Source organism: Protopterus annectens, chromosome 14.part0, assembly GCF_019279795.1.
Source record: "Protopterus annectens isolate FY-2018-M chromosome 14.part0, PAN1.0, whole genome shotgun sequence".
Classification (NCBI taxonomy): Eukaryota; Metazoa; Chordata; order Ceratodontiformes; family Protopteridae; genus Protopterus; species Protopterus annectens.
Genome location: NC_056748.1, coordinates 1019554885 through 1019575935, shown reverse-complemented (window position 1 = coordinate 1019575935; position 21051 = coordinate 1019554885).

The following is a 21051-nucleotide window of genomic DNA, read 5'->3' as shown; positions in this document are numbered from 1 at the left end:
ACATCTGCCACCAAATTTAGATCCTGTCCTCCTCTAGCTTAACTTGAATGGTCTCACCTGCTTTTTTTATCATTTCTTACCTAAGCATGTATTTTTCCTGCTACCTGCTGCATTGCTTTAATGCTATCAGATAGTGTTACCATCCAGTTGTGGCAGACAGGTTAGTTTCTGTTTTTGCACACTTATTTATAGCAATAAGCCTAGTCATATAAGCTGTACATGGTTATAAACTTACTGTACTAACTCTCTGCAATTTACTAAGCTGCACACATCCAGACAATTGTCTTTTTTTACTTCTTATAGCTCATTGCTCTTAGTATGAAATATGCATAGTGATGCAACTGCCTTGTTATAATATACGCATAGATACATTCAGTATTTATTTATTTGTTAAACGGGCAGGAGGTCTGGTCTGTGAATGCTTTTCAGCCATGATGCAGGTCCGTGAACCCTTTTCAGCCATGACGCAGGTGCAGCAGCATAAGAATACACAATACGATCCAAGTCATACCTTACATATTTCAAAAGAAATTGAAACAGCACATCAGACGTCAAAGAACTGCTGTACATATTACAAGAAAGATTGTGCATGCAAGAGAATAGCCTTGCATTGTACAATGTAGGTACCTGACATTATATTCATAGCTGTGATTCATCACTGGGGTTATCAGTTGTTTACACACTCCTATTAGTTCTAAAACTTACAGATAATTCCAAATGGTATTTGTTTCACTAAGATGTAACCATATTTGACCCTAGAGAACTGGCAAGTTGAAAACAGGTTCATACAGGGGTCAGTGTAATTTGTTTACAGACTAAGAAAAGGGTAACAGAAACAGGCATGTTCTAATGTGTTTTGTACAGTACATGTCAGGTATGGAACCCAGAATAAACTCATAATCTTAAATGAGAACAAAGGCAGAACAATGGATTCTTTTGAATTCTACACCACATGGATGATTGCATATGGGAAAATATGAAGTGATATAATTGCCCGCTCACCTAATTAAGATTCTTGGCAAGATGAACGTTCTGCTTATTGGTCAGTATTTTCTCTGAAGAAAAGAAAGCAATGCAGACAGTTCAGTGGACCTCAAAAGATGACAAAGTTGAAGTGCGGATTAGAGCTGATGAGATGGGGTTGAATAGACATCAGAAGGGTGAGAGCTGTTAACTTCAGTCTCTCCATAATGTGAAAGCAAATTGCTTTTGATGAGTGAAGGGGGTCGGAAATAATTTGAGCGTTTCAGATGAAAAGAGTGAAAATGAAGAAATGGAATGAGTTAATGAGTGTTTGTGTGTATTTGGAGTGTGATGGACAGCTCAGATATGCTCAGAAACTGAAATAAAATTAGAGTTTGTTGTTCTGGGGCTACGAAGCTTCCTGTGGTGAAGTAAAGGGGAAAGGTGAGGGGATTTAATCAGCAATGTTTGCTATAGCTTTAGGGAATGAGGGTGCCGCCAAATGGAGATTAACAAAATCAGTGTGGCACACAGCTGATAAGTTTCCCTCTTGGGATGGCATTACTTTAGAAATGCCTTGTGAATAGCAAAATTATATGTAAACTTTAAGACCAGCAGATGTAATGCAAATGCTTATTCATGCAGTAAGTTTGATTAGTGGCACTATTGATGTATGATTATATCTAAGTCTTTGAAATACATTGTGTATGGATAATAGCAGGGCAGCATAAAATGATCATTATTCACATTTAAATGCCATGACAAAAAATGGAGGACATGTCAGATAAATGAGAATACCTAATAAAACATGAATGTCCATTTGTAAAGCTGCAAAAAGATGAATTAGCTAGCAATGCTTTATGAAATATTTCACAGTCCTAGGTTCTAAACTTTTTGTAGTTGCATTGCATCACACAATATGTTACACTTTGGGGTATTAAATTGGATTTTTATGTTTGGTTGTCTTATTTCGCAATATTTACAGAAAAAAGTGGAGCATTCTTGCAGTCTCACAGTATAAAATTAAAACATTTTCATTTGCCACAGCTAAGTAACACCATTTATGTATGCAATCAGGTTAACTAAGCAGGGGCCAGTTTATTGCTAACAACCCGTTTTTTGCACTGTAGCTTAAATAACACTCATTGCTAGCGCATTTGAAGCTTGTGACCTTGTTGAATTCATGTTAGCTCGGTTAGACAGAATCATACATTAATTAATACTGCCACTAATCAGACTTACTACATGACTAAGCATTTGTATTACATTTTCCTCAAGTATGTACCCTGAAAATCTCAACACAAACTAAAAGATAAATAAACTTGTTATGAGAGTTTAAACTGTTTTAAAAGAAAGGGATGCTGCCACATCAGTTAAAATATATCAAATGATATAACATCATATGTCCATCCTATAAATGTGTACTACAAAAAGGCAATAGATGTGTGCTAATGTATCATGTTTCAAAACTTTTAAAAGCATAATTGTTGTCCATTCAAGCTGACATCTATTTATTTGGTCAGCAGCTATGGTTTATTTCTTCACGCATCAAAAATAATAATCAAGGAAAAGACAGGACAGATGTAAAAGCCTTGGAATATAACAAAGGATGCAAAATATAATTAGGTTTAAATATAAAACAGCAGAAATATCACTTGCATAAAAAGGTAAGTCTTAATCACATGCTACAAAAAATAAAGACCACAGTAATATAACTGTGGGATAGTAGAATGTGCTGGTAACCATTTGAAAAGTCAGGGCCTGCTAGTATCCCCTGAAAAAATATTTAATTGAAAAGAGTTATGTTCGAGAATTAGTCCTCTCCTGGATTTTTTGTCTTTTTTTTTTTTTGGCATATCAACATTTGGCATTTTGACTGCCAACATTTTCACATGAAGCTATATTTGCTTGCACCTCTACTAATTTTAAGACGGCTCTGATTTCCACTTGATTGTTGATATATTTTTATTAGGTATTCCCACCATACATGGAGTAAAGTGGGCATTTTTGAAACATTAAAATACTGGAGAAGATGCAAAAGCTGTGCACCTACAGTTACCTTAAAAGGCAAAATCTGTATCCATATTCGAAATGCATTTCTCAGGGCTGACATTTGACATGCTTTTGAAAGACAAACATAAGTCATGCATGTTGTTACAAAACCAGCCAGTGTCCAGAGCTACTTATGCAAATGTACAATGTATCTACTTTATAGATGTTTTATTTTATTTATATTTGCTTACCTGGATAGTGTGCTAACGAAAACTGAGCAATTACAGGCTCAGTCTGAGTGAAGTACAGAATGCTTCACAAAAAGAAAAATATAGAAATGTAACTAATAAGAGTAGTTCAGACCAGTAACACTGACAAACTGTATGCATACATTCTAGTGAACAAGCAGGGTGCAATGTACAGTATACACATTAGTTTCTAAAGTAGATGGGGATAATGTAAGTGGTTTGTACTGTGCTGAATCAGCAGCATTTGGCTTGACTGAAGAAGTGCTTTGTGAGCTGCATTCTGAATTTGGAGTAAGCATTCATTTCCTTTAGTTCGATGGGGAGACCTTGCCAAAGAGCAGGTGCCCGAGAAGAAAACGGATGTGCAGCACGGTGGGGTTTGGTTCTAGGCATAATGACTACTTGTGTGGTTTGTTAGTAGTGTCTCAGGTGGTATGAGCAGGTTTTGTCATGAAATCCAGCTGCAAGGGGAGCACGTGTCTGGAGCTGGAAGAGGAGGTTTTTTTTCATGAAATCCAAATGCAAGGGGAGTATGTATCTGGAAATGGAGTACTTTGTAGAGTTGGAGACCTAAAAGTAGGTTACATCTTTGTTTTATGGGTAGTCATTCGGCTTTTTCTAATGTGATTCAGTGATGCTCACAGACAGGTGAGTTTGTAATGAATCAGAAGATGGTTGTGTAAGGAAAAGATAGTTAAAAAGTCACATGCTTGGTGATTTTTTTTGTGGAGTTCCAAAAAGCATAGTTTTGGTATTGGAGGGGTTGAGAAGTAATGTATGCTTTATAAACCATTGGTGGAATGCATGTAACTGGAACTGGAGATGGCATTGAATGCTGCTGTGAGAGGGACCTGACTGGTAAGTGACCATGTCATCAGTATAGAGAATGAGTGGGAGATGGTGAGGTCACAAGGACATTTGTTAATGATTATGGAGAGGAATAAGGGGGGGGGGGCAAGAATGGATCTATATGGTACACTTTTGGTAACAGGTGCAGATTCTGATTGCGAGATTCCCATTTTTCTAGGGTCTGTTAGTGATGAACTTTTTAAAACAGGAAGCGATGTCTGGACTAATAACTACATCAGGTAGTTTGTTTTGGAGAACAAATGCCTTTGTAAGGTACATAAATATGACAGCTATAAGGAGGCCCCTATCAGTGTTTTGTAGGATGTTACTAGTTAGGGACAAAAGAGCTGTCATAGTATTTTGTCCAAGCTGGAATCCATGCTGTTTGGAGGAGAACATGTGGTATTGCTGGATATACATCCATCCATATGTGTATATATATATATATATATATATATATATATATATATATATATGGGTCTACGACACATGCTCGACTAGCATATGTCCGAATCACAAAACATCAAACACACCTACACAAAAGTGCTTAACATTGAGAAGTGCTTCCATGTATGTGTAGTTCAAAAAAAATCTACATTTTTGTAGGGGGGCTTCTCCACCCTGCACCCCCCCATCCCCCCACTTTATTATTCTCACTCCGAGATCGCACTACAGTGGGGAAAAGGGAATTTTCCCTTACCTGCACTGTAGTCCGATCTACAAAACTTTTGTTACTTCTTATAGGCACACATACATGGAAGCGCCTGTCAATGTTAAGCGCTTTCGTGTATATGTGTTCGATGTTTTGTGATTCGGACATATGCTAGTCGAGCATGTGTCCGGATCCCATATATATATATATATATATATATATATAGAGAGAGAGAGAGAGAAAGAGAGAGAGTTGAGTGTACACTATCTTTTCTAGGAGTTTGCCCAGAGCTGGAAGGATGAATATAATGGATGGAAATGAGAGGTACCATTTCGGCTATTTTTTGCTTAGGAAGGGGATTTAAGTAGAGCAGTTATCCAATTTTTGTGACATAATATTTTGGGTGAGACATAGCTAAAACATGTCAGTGAGAGGAAGTTAGAGATGCTCTCTGCAGTGATGTAGGAACCAGGGATTTATGTTGTCAGATACAGGAGGGGTGTTAGTGAGAATATTTTCAAGCAGAACAGAGAGTTCTTTGGGATTTATGCTTTTGAATTGCATATGGAAGATGGGGATGAATGGTGGTGGAGTGGGAAATGCAAAATCTCTGGGAGGTGTGGAATTTGTTGATGGGAGACTGCTAAATTCCTTAAGGAAATCTTCTGGAGAACATTTTGTTGAGACACACTGAATGGGGAAAAGTATAGGTGCATACTGTGTTACCATAATGCCACTGAGTGCAAGGAACTATTATTTATAAACCACAAAAAATGATTTATGGCCACAGGATAATATCTCAAATAGTTTTGTGAGCACTTATGAATAATAAGACTACAAGTTTAACAATGCATCCAGCAGAACAATTTGAAGGAGTGATGGATAGTAGATAGAGACATATGACACTGTAATGCAAAGGAAAAATGATATTTGCAGGTCTGGAAGAAGACTCATTTGCACCTTGCTGCATCCAACAGGAGGACTGCATCTGGAGGAAGATCACAGAGAATGACAACTGACTGAATATAATGGAGGAGATCTGAAAGGGGCTGAGCATGCATGGGTTAGAGCAGTGAGTAAGAAAGTTTTACCATATAACACATGCAAGCAGTGAAGAATGTGCCTTAATGTAAACGATGAACAGTGGCTTGCCTGAGGATGGCTACCAACAGTCATGACTACCAAAGCTGTTTGAACAACAACAGGTGGACTGACAAAAAACGATAAAACACCACGGACTGTAAGGTACCAGTAGCCCTGTCAATCTTGTCATTCTAGTCATCAGACAGTGATGCTGCTGACATGCAGCACATTTCATAACAATATGACAGATGATATCTCAATGATCTAGCTCATAGGTTGATGCATAACACAGCCCAGTGAAAAGACAGCCGTCTGGAAAGGGCTGAGCAGGGCAACTACAAAACATGGTAGGTACAGGTCACACTGGCTTATGATTTAATGTTGTTTATACAAAATATTTCACTATATGATGCAAATACGTCTGTGAGGAGAAGGGGATCTAACACGTATATATGTGTAAACACTATCTGACAGCCCAAGTGCTATACAAGTAACAGCAAAGTCCTCTGTTTCCTGTTATGATGACTCCATTTTGAAACAGGCTAACATACAAGAAACAGTCTTCAGGGGCAAGGTGCCAGGAGAATGCTCATAGCTAACACCAGCAACCTGCGCATTAATAGCTCATCACTCTTTTTAAAATTTATCTAGTATACTTGAGCACAGACTACACTTGTGGTTTTGTTAGCATAATTAAATATACAGCTGGATTGCTGAAAATGAAACTTAACTGCATGGATTAATTAGGTGACAACGGAGAAGATATGAGGGAATGTTTAGGAAATACAAGCTGCATTCATTAGAAAGATAGTGAGAATATGATAGGAAGACTAGGGAATAAAGAAGGGTGGAGCAGCTGACATAACAAGGTAAGAGTTTAATATTGACACAAGAAAACAATTTTTCAGTGAGTGGTTGCTTAATAGTTGAAATCATTTATCAGAATATTTATTTGTGTGTGTGTGTGTGTGTGTGTGTGTGTGTGTGTGTGTGTGTGTGTGTGTGTGTGTGTGTGTGTGTGTGTGTGTGAGTGTGTGTGTGTGTGTTTGTGTGTGTGTGTGTGTGTGTATTTATGTATTTTACATTTGCTAACCAAACAAGTCAGCTGGTCTGCTGATCCTTTTCAGTCATGACTTCAGATTTATTTATTTATTTATTTATTTATTCATTCTTTGTTGAGCTGGTAAAGCCCACTAGGCTAGTAGCCTCTTTCAGGTGAGACAAGATAACAGAACAGTGATACAGTTATGAAACATGCAAATGAGATAAGGACAATTCAGCTAATGTTTATCACATTAAGTAATGTTTAACGAAACATTAAGTAAAGTTTATCAACATAATACGTGCAGTCTAATGTATCTTCTTATGCATCTGGCCCCTAAAGCCAGCATAGGTGGTAACTGTGAGAAAGAACTTGGAATTACAGCATGTCTACAACAAAAACAAACAGTCCTCAGGGCATTTTACTTGTGCCACTACTCAGACTGTCTCGCTGGCATAGTGCACAGTATGTAGCATTTTTATGTAGGATAAACAACATAGAGACTTAATAATCTAATTTATTACCATATGTATCTGTGATAAAGATGAATGTTAAGAATGTGTTAGCAAAACATACAAATGACTGCAGCAACTTTAGAAATGTATTTTTTTATGTTTTAGAAACAATGGATATGGTTGCACATGATGGTAACCTAGAAAATGTATTTGATTTTAAGTAAAGATGAGGTTAAGCATTGCTAACTACAAATAAAACAATGTCTTAAATGCCAAAATGAACTTTAAATGACAACTGAAAAAAGTGAACTTTAAAGCATTAATGAATTGTGCATAGTTCACCATCTATATTTTCACTTGCTTGCTGATGGTTCATACTTTGTGCGTGTGTGTGTGTGTGTGTGTGTCTATATATATATATGTGTGTGTGTGTGTGTGTGTGTGTGTGTGTGTGTGTGTGTGTGTGTGTGTGTGTGTGTGTGTGTGTGTGTGTGTGTGTAGAACTTAATAGCACTCACAAAATGTTGACAAAATACAACTGACAAGGAAATGTTCACAGCAAACTTCACATGCTCTGAGGCACTGTCTTGGAGCACAAAAACCATAAGCATTCTTTTTTTTTTGCAGTGTTGCAAGCTCTCCTGGATCCCCCATATAGGAGGATTATATATACTAACTCCAAGATTTAACAATTGCCAGAGTAGGGGCATAGTCCCCAAACTTGGAAACAGTCAGTGTTGCACACCTGTCGACCATCTGTTTTGTCAAACATAGTGTGTCGACAAAACAGATGTCAGCATGTGGGACTTTATTATTTTACATGCTCAGATATATATCTCATATGATTATATAAAGAATGGTCAACATATTAAATGATCTTCACAGAAAACATTGACCAAAATATGCAAACAATTCTTTTCATTCACAAGAAATGTTAGCAATACCCCATACAAATTTCCTTTCTTGATGTTCTACTCATAACCTTACCAACTATTCAGCTCAAATCTGTCTGAATAGTGGTAGTGTTATGACAAGGGCTTTTTAAAGGTATGGTGAATGATTAGAATTTGGGACACGGGTAGTCTGCACCCCCTACTCCTCTTTAGTAACGCATGCTAATTCTAACCCAGTCTCTAAGCCTAACAGTGCACTTTACCTTCAAACAACCCTTGCCACAGCACTACCACTATACAAGACAGCCTGGATACACACACACATATATGCACACTCACACAAGCTCCAAATCTATTCCCTTCCTTTATCCTTACCTTAACCCAAAAATACACATACTTGAGGACAACCTCCCAGCCCTACCTCAAACCCACTTACCTTTGTCATCCAATCCAGAAGTTGTCCAATACAAAGCTCACACAGGCAGACTTTCACACAAAATGAAAGTTCACTTCATTCACACAAATGAGTGTCAACCAAGTGAACTAGAACCATATACTTTATATCTATATATATATAGATAGATAGATAGATAGATAGATAGATAGATAGATAGATATCTGTATGTGTATCGCTACATACTGAAATATTGAAAACTCATAAACATAATCAAATGGTGGAAAATAAGACAGACTCTCAAAAACACTGAAAGACTCATAAGACTGAATCACAAAACATTGAATACTTCTCCACTAAAAATTCCTGTATCAGTAAATCCCAACTACAAAACCAAGATCAAGTGTTGTCTTGGTAGTGATATTGTTAGGGAGAGGGTTTTTAGCAATGCAATGTGTAGGGTTAGGAGCAGGGGTGAGAGTTAGCACTATGGTTAGGGTTAGCGCACATGAACCAAATCGTATGTCTATGTGACCTTTTTACCCTTTGGCTTGGATGATGGTTGGGATATCTTGCAGGCACCTTAATGTTTATGGGCATCAGCTGAATTTAAAACCCTGTGTTTCTAAGTCAAGCCAAACAATCCATTTATGCTGTGCTGTGCTGATGAGGTCACTAAAAAGGCTGAATCATGCATGTCCATAGCTCATGGAATTTAGCTTTATTGACCTGTATGTTCCTGTAAGGACTTAAAGAGTAGAAAGCAAAAAGTCATAGGCATTCAGAAGCCACGTACATGAAACACTTTATGTCTTTAAGGGGCTATTTGTATATATCCCATGGGCGTCCATTACAGGAGGTTTATGGTATCACATAGTAAAATGCTAGCTTGGTTGGTTTGTCTTACAGTTATAAATACATACATACACATACACACACACACACACACACACACACACACATATATATATATATATATATATATATATATATATATATATATATATATATATATATATACACACACACAATGGCATTAAAAGATACCTTCCATTTGTCATGGTCATGTCTCTGTTCTGAACCAACATAACCTTACCTTCCTGTCATCTCCTTTCTCCTACTGGTTATCCCCCTCTGCCACAGGCACCTTTAAATAACAGGAACCCTGTAATCTTATAGCCTTTCCTCAATAACAGTCTATACTCTAATTATTTATCAATACATTAAACAATCTCATCTTCACATCTCAGAACTTAAGAATGTGTTACATGTAATTGATACATGCTTGTCTTTGCTAAAAAAGAATACCTTCTGTATATATGTTCATTATTTTACTGTAAGTTGTCTGATGAGTTTGTACCACTGCTCTATTTACATATATTCCATTTGTTAATTTTCAAATTGTTAGTGTCTATTTTCATATTGTAATGTCTGGAGCTTTTCTCCTTGGGTCTCCACTGAAAAAGGGTATCTACCCAGTTGGACTAACCCGGTTAACAAATGTGAAATAAATAATAAATAAATAAATAAATAAATAAATTAAAAAAAAAAAATATATATATATATATATATATATATATAAATATATATATATATAGATAGATATACACGCACATATATTTAAATAAATAAATAAATACATATATATCTACATGAGTGTCTCAACTAATAGTGAATACTCACAAGACTGTTTGCTCACTCATACCAGTTATGCCCATCTATATGTATAAGTGTGTGCATCTGTGTGCCAATAAAAACGTTGAGTTCCATTTAACAACACTATATAATAACCTCTTGTTCCCAGAATTATGGCTTTAGGAATACAGACAAATCTGAATGAGGAGGTTTCAAACTATCTTCTGTGAATAGCCTGCTACCTGCATGCTCCCAACTGCTATGATTTAGGCATAGTGCTTTGACTTTTGACCTCTAATTTTGCCTCTCTTGACGCTCTCTTCAGATTTTCCTAATATAGAATGGTGTGTGTGTATATATATATATATATATATATATATATAGAGAGAGAGAGAGAGAGAGAGAGAGAGATACATGGGTCTACTTTGTTTTATCAAATTTACACTTACCCGAACATCAGAAACATGAGACGACTACACCGAACACTTAATATACCAAAGCAAAGAATCACAGATATTTTTAAAGGATAGTGATGCAGAATCTTTTGTTTATACCAAAAGTTTTAGCACTGGATTTGTGTGCAGTTATATGAACATTCACTGGTTATGGTCAGAGTAAGAGGAAGGGGTTAGATGTTTTGGCATGCTTTGGTACTGGGTATGTACACGGGTCATGTTTAGTGGTACTGTTAGGAGAAGGATGTTTAGTAACCTAATGTGTAGGGATGGGGTTATGGGTAAGGTTAGCATTAGCACACAAGTATGGTGGCACAGAGGAACAAAGCTGGCAATGTCAACACCTAATTTAAGTGACTTGACAGTTAAGGTAGTGGAAAGGGGAAAATAAGGTGGATGGATGCACTGTCTTGTCTCTTAGACACAACAAAAAAGGTGGATGAGAGACTGAATGACTCAACAGAGGATTGGGGTAATAGGATAAGGATAATATTCCAGGGGATCGGAATCGCCAGGGATGGGCTCCAGGACAGGGCAGGAACAGGAAATGACCGACTTCTTACACTATGAGGAATTTAGTCAAGTCTTACCGAACTTTAACAGAAAGGAAAGAAATGTGGTCCTAATCAAATTAGAGGGGATCATGAATATTGAGCAGAAGGCACAGTTAATCATGTCATTATGCATTTTTGAGTAGGCAAGAAGGGTATTTGTACAGAGATAATTACATATATTTTAGAAAAGTGGATTATGCTGAACAGAAAGAGAGGGTCATGGGTGGATTAGAAGTCTGGCAGAAAACTGAGGAAGTACTCAAGCTAGCAAAATGGGTCAGGGATGAAGTATTCAGGGATAATGACACACTTTAAGAAATAGGCTAAAAGGTAAAAAGAGGAAAAGGCCACTGTGACTATATAAGAACGGGGTGCTAGTAAGTAAGTGAAAAAGAATAAAGCATAGAAGAGGAGGAAGAGAACTGTGAATTGCTGAAGAGGCACAATACAAAATGGCTAGAAGAAATGCAACTAAGATGGAGCAGGCCATAAAGGCAAAAGCTAAAACAAAGTAGGACAATGGGGCTGAGAAACAGAATAATGTACTTTTAGATGTATAGCAAAAAGGAGGTCAAGAGGTACAGATGTGTCTGGTTTGTGCAGTAATGGGAGAGACATCACAGAACTTATTTTGGAAGTGAAGTTCCACACATAACTGTATTGCAAAAGATTCGCTTATTCACAGCAGAATAAATAAAGAAGTAAAACAATGTTTATTTGCTTTTGTTCACGATGAAAGTCTTACTGAGCTAAAAGTAGTCCCTTTTCAGAAGAGGCCTGAGATGAAAAGTTCCAAATTTATACAGTGCAACTTACACAAGAGCATGAGAACAAGGAACAATTAATACAACTATATGAAAAACATAATGCTGAAGGCAATAAAAAAATTAATAATTCAAACCATGTCAGCTTGCACAGAGAAAATATTTATTGATTCATAATGCCACATCAGCAGTGGTATTATGAAAACTGATTCATTTACTATATCATAGGTGTATAACAGGATTGTAATAAGGAGGAGGACTTACCAGGGAGGCAGCCTAGTTTATTGTCTTTATTTATTTTATTGAATAGATTTGTTAACTGTTAAGCCTACGGGACACAGGTCCCCAGGAGCACTGTCAGAGTCACTGAGATGACAAGTGTAGATAGAGGAAATCAAACCCTGTACCATTGGCTACAGGAACCAGCTCACTAGGAGTTCAAATCTGTAATCATCTGCACTAACTGACATCTTTTGTGTAGTTTTCAGATGAAAACAATCACGGAGGTAACAATCCAGGAAGGAATGTTACCATAATATGCATGAAGAAAGGTTCATCATTATCCATTTAACCCAGCCCAGCTATTCAAATATTGGAGTTTCAAACTTGGACAGTGTCCTAACAATGCTAATCATTAGATTTTCTTGATTAGGTAGATGGGGAAGAATTAGGAGGGTATTTGTAAAAAATAAGGAAATTTGATGAGGAAGTGAAGGCAAACACCACAACTATTCAAGCACTGAGAGTTGTGAGTGACAATCTTTGGTGACATATTGCCATGGAACGGAAGAGAATGTTGCAGGAGTTACTGAAAGTTCTGCATTTCCCAGCATTGTTGCATAGAAAGCAATTAATCAAATGCAGTTGTGTATCAGTGGATCAGTTTGTCCTGAAGGTGGCAGTGCTGAATTGAGCTTGAGCAATGTCTGCTAAACAGGTAAAGTTGGATATATACTGTATGCCATGTAATGTGTGCTTGTCATTTGTGCTGCCTGAATCCTGGTTATGTTCTAGTCACCCAAAATCCATGAAAGACTTCTTCTGTTTTGAATAAGTGAGTTAATGCTATTTGTGCAGCACATATACGTTTTACATTATTTATGCTTTTATGTGTCAAAATTGTTCATATGCTTATAAACAATTGCATTAATGTACTGCTAAATATGAAAAACAGCCTGAAAATGGATTTGATACAATTATGTGCAAATCAGTAGGTATATTTTGGTTCTCAAATGCTGAGAAAATCCAGATAATGAGAAGGATTTACAAAAGCAAAAATACCATATTCAACTCAACGATTTAAGGTCAAACTCTATCCATGTCTAGGTCACCCATTTTACAGTCTAACACCTCCCAGTCAAAAGGAGACCCTGTTCCTGTCATGGATTCTCAGCTGCTGGAAATCAGGAGAGATTATTACAGAAATGTACAAGATTATGAAATTTATGAGGTTAGGACCCTATGGTGGTAGTTCCAAAAAAAAAAATCTCCAGAAAGCAAGAAACCCTTAAGCATGACCAAGTAATCACATTTCATTAAAGTGATCAAAGGTGGCTTTTCTGTACTTCAAAATGCATAAGATCAAATTGTGTTATTATGACATATATTTAGAGGTGTTGGGTAACAGAAAGCTAAGTCATAGGGAGTACCATGCCAGCACAGAAATTTTGGATATTGGTCTTTTTGTTTGCATAGGTGTGATTAATCACATGCTCGCTTACAAACAACTTTCTTAAGTCACATAGACCATAAAATGTATTTTTATGATTATTAATTACAATTTTATACAGCTACTAATGTAAGAATGTGTGATTTCTTGTAAAAATAAACCATATTATATATACTGTATGCCATGTAATGTGTGCTTGTCATTTGTGCTTGTTTTATGCACAATATTTTTGTTTACCATTGTATTATCATTCAGTTATACACTTTTGCATGCTTATGTATAGCATCTCTGTGTGCACGTGTGTGTGTGTGTGTGTGTGTGTGTGTGTGTGTGTGTGTGTGTGTGTGAGTGTGTGTGTGTGTTTGCATGTGCGAATGTGTGTGTGTGCGAATGTGTGTGCGTGTGTGTGTGTGTGTGTGTGTGTGTGTGTGTGTGTGTGTGTGTGTGTGTGTGTGTGTGTTAGATAAACTGTGATGGTGTGATATATGTCACGCAGTGTGTTTCTGAACTTAAAAGTCTGCATACATCATTAAAGAATGTGGAAGGCTAGCAATTAACTGTTTATCATATCTGCTGGATTAGCTGGCTGTATATATATTCCATTCAAACATTGTTCGATGAAAATGATGAGTAAGCTAATTTAGTTAGAACTGTCAGACATTTGGGGATGGACAGCACTTTCAAAATACATCAGTGCAAAATTATTTTCCAATACCAAGACACAATCTGTGTTGGATATGCAGAAAGAATAATACCAGTGGCATTTGTTGGTACTTTCTTTAATGCATAAATTCTTGAGAGCAGTTTGCAGCTGTGAGATTTCATAGTTCTTTATGTTCAACTGTAGAACTGCATATCACCTGACTGTTAATTATACCTGCTGGAGACATGTAGTGGTTACACTTGTTGTTATGGAGAATGGAACATGCAACAGAAAGCTGTTGTTCTACAGATACAGTCTATCCACAGAGGCAGATAATAAAGTAATGACTGTGAATAAATGCAAGATGTGCCAGTAAATATTGGTGTAAACAGTGTCTGGGGTAAGGTGGTATGATAACTATACAGGCATTTCTGTATTATTTTAGATTTCTGCAGAACTATGAATCAATTTCCCATGCTTTAATATAGAATACTGTCAAAAGCCATAATACAAAGGATTATAATTGAGTTTCCAATCATAACTGAGCTGTTATATGCTGCAGAAATGGATATCAAGCAATTTTCCTTGAAGACAGAAGCCTAGCTTGAGGTATGACTCTTGAATTCCATTCTGAGAACATATATTTACTTAATTATGATTGAAATCCAAGTATAATTATTTGCAATATATGGAGGTTTACCTGTTTCATGTTCTACTACTACACACACACACACACACACACACACACACATATATATATATATATATATATATATAGAGAGAGAGAGAGAGAAAGTGAAACAGTGGGATGAGACAAAGAGAGAGAGACTGAAGAGAGAGAAAGTCTATGAGTGCTAAGAGTTTTATGGCTTTGAAGGCTGTAATACACTTAGGGCTGCCACATAATTCTTTGTAGTACATGGAGATTAAGTTACTCCAGTTTTCTGCAAAACAAAAAAAGATAGCATTGGAGCATTAAGTGCTTTAAAGTTCTGAAGGTGATATACTCTTAGGGCTGCCAAAAAGACAGTGGTCAGAAGCAAACTATGTCTCTGTTCTTGAGCTTACAAATCTGTAATACAATGTGTACTGCCACTACTTTACAGCTGCTTTAAAAGCTGTAATATAATTTGGACTGCCACTATTTTACAGCTGTTTTAAAAGCTGTAATAAAATTTGTACTGCTACTATTTTACAGCTGCATTAAAAGCTGGGATATAATTAGTACTGCCACTATTTTACACCTGCATTAAAAACTGTAATATAATTTGTACTGCCACTATTTACAGCTGCTTTAAAAGCTGTAATATAATTTGTACTGCCACTATTTTACAGCTGCTTTAAAAGCTGTAATATAATTTGTACTGCCACTATTTTACAGCTGCTTTAAAAGCTGCAATATAATTTGTACTGCCAAGCTGTAATATAATTCGCACTGCAACTATTTGCTTTAAAAGCTGTAATATAATTCGTACTGCCACCATTTTACAGCTGTTACAGATGATTTGGCTTCCTGCACTGTTCTGTGCTGTCTGCTGTTTGTGGAAATAATGTGGGTAATACAGACTGCAAACAACAGACTGTTACACTCTAGTCTCACCCTGCTGTTTGCAGACTGTATTACCCACATTATTTCTATAATATCATAACTACCTGACAGCACTGCATATGCACATACATCATAAACACCATGCACTTGTACTGTCTTCTCAGTGCTGTGCTGTGACAGAAGCACAGAGTTTTTCATCACTCAAGGTACTGCATTAAAGATCATATTGATGATAACGCTAACATTAGAAATTCCCATTGTAAATGCATTATGAAAAATGTAGTGTTTTTTCAGCAATACAGTACTTTGACCACATGCGATGTCTTGCATGTTTGACATCCTCTCTGTCGATGATTGCATTACTGCTGTATTATTCATCTCACTTAGTCACCATGCTTGTTCTAATAACATATACCAACAAAACCACACAATTCGTGTGCAAGGTATCAAATCAAAAACACATCTTCAGACATTCAGAAAGTATGTGAAAGACCTTTGACAATCCCATCACCAGATTCCTCCAATCCCAAGAAAGAGGGCTCGATATGAAGACTACATGAATCATTAATAAAAAGGTCAGTATGCTCTACTAAACTATAAGATTGTTTAGCAAAATCACATCATGGTCATTGAGCTGCTGTCCCTTGTAAACGATGATTTACTGATTGAAGGTTGGCTGGAACTCACCAAATGACTTGGTGGATGGCTGAATATTTGTGTTTCATTTATGTTTCTGAAGCTCATAGTCTAGTGGATAGGAAATGTTTTTTATATGTTCAGAATGAAAAATATTTGCTTAGGCTTGTCATAGTCGAACAAGACAGTTGCATCAGTGCATTTCATTGCACTGGTCACAGGTGGACGATGTGCATAAATATGGTGCACCTGATATTTTAGTGGCAATGCAGGTGCCATGACTGTTTCTGCTGTGACTGGCACTGCCAAACTTTGTTTCTTAATCTTCCAAAGGAAGAATTAGCATAAACAACTTGATCTTTTTATAATTAGAGCAAATCAGCTTTTTGAATTATGATCAGCATTTGCACTTCACTGTTAGCCAACATCACTGGTTCAGGCTAAGCATAGTTCTTTTATAATCAGGTTTTGTACATTATATGGAGTACAAAAAGTAATTTAAAGTGAACTTTAAAATGAGAGTTCCATCTATAGCAGTAATATGTTTAGATAACTCATGTAAGATAAAATATTAAACTTCTACAGATGAATAACTCAAACAGGTTTCTCATCCTGTCTCTGGCACTGGTTTATTACCTCTTAAAATACGCCAACTCTAAATGATTAAATGATTAATGACAGATACTCTGCTGTTCAACCACAGAGGTTCTCATGGGATAATAGTGCTTTTTGTTTTATTCTCAAAGGATTAATCATGAGGGTTCTGCTACATGCACTCAATCATTCCAGCTGGGAATCTCCTAGTGAGATTGCAGTCCTATGGCCCACTCATTCCTGCCCTAGAATCCTCCATCAGCTTGTCCACTATATGGCAAGAGTTGGGTAGTAGGGTGTGGGCCAGCTTGGTATAACCTGTGGAGTTGTCTACCCTCTATCTCAGCCGAGCATCACTCTTCTTGTCCCTTGCAGCAGCTCTTCTGAGCTCCACTATAGCTGCCCACAGAGGGGAAGCACAAGCCTCTACACACTGGCTCCCCTCAGATTTATAGTGTGACATATACATGGCAATGTGGCTTTTCTGGCCTCACGATCAACAAGGTCAATATCCAGTGCTCTCCCTTGGTGTCAACAATACAGCGAGCCAAAGCTGCCACCCCCCCCCCCCAAGGACAAGCTGGCAATTGCCACTCACTCCTGTCCTCCCCACCAGCTCTTGCAGGTGTCCAAGCTGGTGCCATGGGCTAATATTATTAGGAAATGTCCCGTCTGGAATCACAAAACAAAACTGTACTTAAAATGAAAAATCAAAAACTGTTCTGAAATGAATTTATACTACTGCCTGTACATAGTATGATCCAGTTCTGATTCCTGAGTTGGCAACCCTCAACTCTAATTTGAGGAGAAAAAACAACCTAACACTTCTCACCTGTCTTCAATGCTATAAAGGGTGCCATTTCCAATGTGGTGCATTTTCCAACTCTCAAAAAGCAGAAAAAAAAGTGTTTTGTTTTGAAAACTGTACAAGATATATCACACACGAAGAGCTGATAACATCATTTTACTCTGCAAAAGTTATATTTCTGTACAAGCAGCTGCCCCTTGCGCCCTACTATAGCTGCACTTCAGTAGTATGTCTGTATAAGCAGCTGCCCCTTGTGCCCCACTATAGCTGCACTTCAGTAGTATTTCTGTATAAGCAGCTGCCCCTTGTGCCCCACTATAGCTGCACTTCAGTAGTATTTCTGTATAAGCAGCTGCCCCTTGTGCCCCACTATAGCTGCACTTCAGTAGTATTTCTGTATAAGCAGCTGCCCCTTGTGCCCCACTATAGCTGCACTTCAGTAGTATTTCTGTATAAGTAGCTGCCCCTTGCGCCCCACTATAGCTGCACTTCAGTAGTATTTCTGTACAAGCAGCTGCCCCTTGTGCCCCACTATAGCTGCACTTCAGTAGTATTTCTGTACAAGCAGCTGGCCCTTGTGCCCCACTATAGCTGCACTTCTGCACTGCACATCTGAAAAAAATGTTACTTGACTTAATTTTGACTTTTGCCACATATGCATTTTTTTGTTATAACAAATGCAACAAACTTTTATCTGTAAAGGAAGTCTTCAGTATTTATTCTATCAGACTACCCGTTGACCCCTTGACGTATTCTCTGTTTGTTAGCATTCGACTCAGTCTGATCAAAACTTTTAATCAAAATAAAATTGTATACAAGTAAGAAACTGAGTTTAAGTTAATTATATATAATTAAACAGAATGACTGGAACTCAGAAGGCATGTATACATGGAGTAATTGTGTTACACAGGTAAAGTAGTAATTTCAGTATCCTGGGATTTCACACACATACTTACTCAAATTGGACTTTCTGTGTCACAGCATAGCACACACTATGAAGAATGTAAACGTAGTTGGTATTTATGATATGCACTGTATGTGTATACAAAAAGAATACAGACAGGTAGTTATTATGACATGAAGGAAAGACATTAATGAATATGGAGTAATAGACTGTAAACAAAGTTATTGGTACTAGACTAACCAGATGTTACAAATCTGTGACAACTTCCTGGACTGAAGCCATTCTATGATGAAAGAGATGGAAGTGTAGCAAGTGGAACACATAACGGAAAGTAGCAGGAAAATAAAACTATGTTTCTCGGATGAGAAACATTATAAATAATACACATAATAATGCACATTGCTGAACCTTACTTCAACTGGTGCTCGCATGACCCCCCCCCCCCCACATTCTGGCCTATCCACACCTTCCAGATTACATTTTTCTTCCCTTTCTTACATCGTGTCTTACTCTTCATTCTTATTTTTCCTGCATTCATTTGATACATCCTAACCAGGAAAGACTGCACTCTGATAACTGTGGAGGAAAGAAGTGCATTGGGAGTTTGGGGATTGCTAGACCCTCCAAGAGCACTGGGGGTTCTACATGTTCCGAGGTGCATTTTAAATTAATTTTTTTCCAACCATTTGGTCTGATGATGGCCTGAATAATAATTAGGGAAAGAAATTAAATCTTAATTTGAATTTAAAGGAAGAAATAAGTTGTATCCAAGTCTTAATGATCAAAGTAATCAACATAACAATAAAATGAGAAGAAAAATTACTCACAAGTATTAACAAATCATATCTGAGTAGTGTACCTGTTATCTTCCGTGTATCCTCTTTTGGTTTATGACTGATGAAGTTTAAGGCACAAATGGCCACAGTAATTTATTTCAAATTGCTGTTGTATGTATATACAGCATTGCCTCCTCACCCGTGTCTACAAAAGATGTTGTTATCTGCTATCCCATCTGATGTCAAACTTTGATGAAACTGAAAAATCTAACCGAACATAACATATTTCAAACTGTTACTGTCAGACTTATATAAACAGCATGCTTCCTTTATCCCCCCAAAACATAGAAACCTGTATATGTATTTAATGTTTAATTGTGAGGAAAGTGAAAAAAGAAAGTAATGATCAGAGAAACATTTCCAACTTGTTACTCCTCTAAAACTTATTACAGTTTCATACTTCCTATTCTTCTGAAAATGCACATTGATGCACAAAACCTGCTGTTCTATTACGTTTTTAAGTGAATTTTAATAATATTTAAAATCTATCCATGATATTGGGTGTTTTGTTCCCCCCACCAAAACACCTCCTTATTGTTTTCCCCTTATCCTAATGAGTGCATTGCTGGCAAAAATATCTGAATGAATGAATGAATGAATGAATGAATGAATGAATGAATGAACAAACAAATAAATAAATAATAAATAAATAACACTAACATCACACCCCCATTGATAGAAAACTCAGCTTCTTTCTTCATACCATGCCCTCTCCAAGTACCAGTCATGTTACACTTGATCTTTAAAGGCTTCTCTGCAACTTTCAAGTATAACGTGACTTGAATGAACATGTCAAATGCATCTCCACCTCTTAGTGTGCCCAATGTGCTCTGGGCACAATTTCAATAAAGAGGATGCCCCAATACATTTAAACATTTCTTTAGATAGTTTTTAGAGTAAAGAAACACCATGTTTCATTGCTGTGAAAAATAAATAAATATTTGTGGAAAAGCAGCCCTGGAAGAATGACACCCTAGGCAGCTGCCTAGTTGTCCGATGTGTAAAGCCAGCTATGATACTATATATAGTAATAAATTATACTCTTTCCAATATTTCTTTTTCAGGGTCAAATGAGAGTAAGAGGTGAGCTCAGCAATTGTCTCAAGGAGCAGAAAAGTATTCATGGAGGCATATCAGGCCAGAGCATAGTACACACAAAAATGCCCATGCTCACAAAAAAATCATACAGTCTTATGCACTAATATGCACACACACACACATACACACGCACGCATGCACGCACGCACACACACACACACACACACACACACACACACACACACACACACACACACACACACGCGCGTACACACACACACATCCTCTCATAAGCATACCACTCACTATCTTATCACCAAGTCATTTTTCAACATAACTTTATGATGAGAGTGAGATATGAGACCATGTTGACAGCTCATGAGGACACAAAGGGG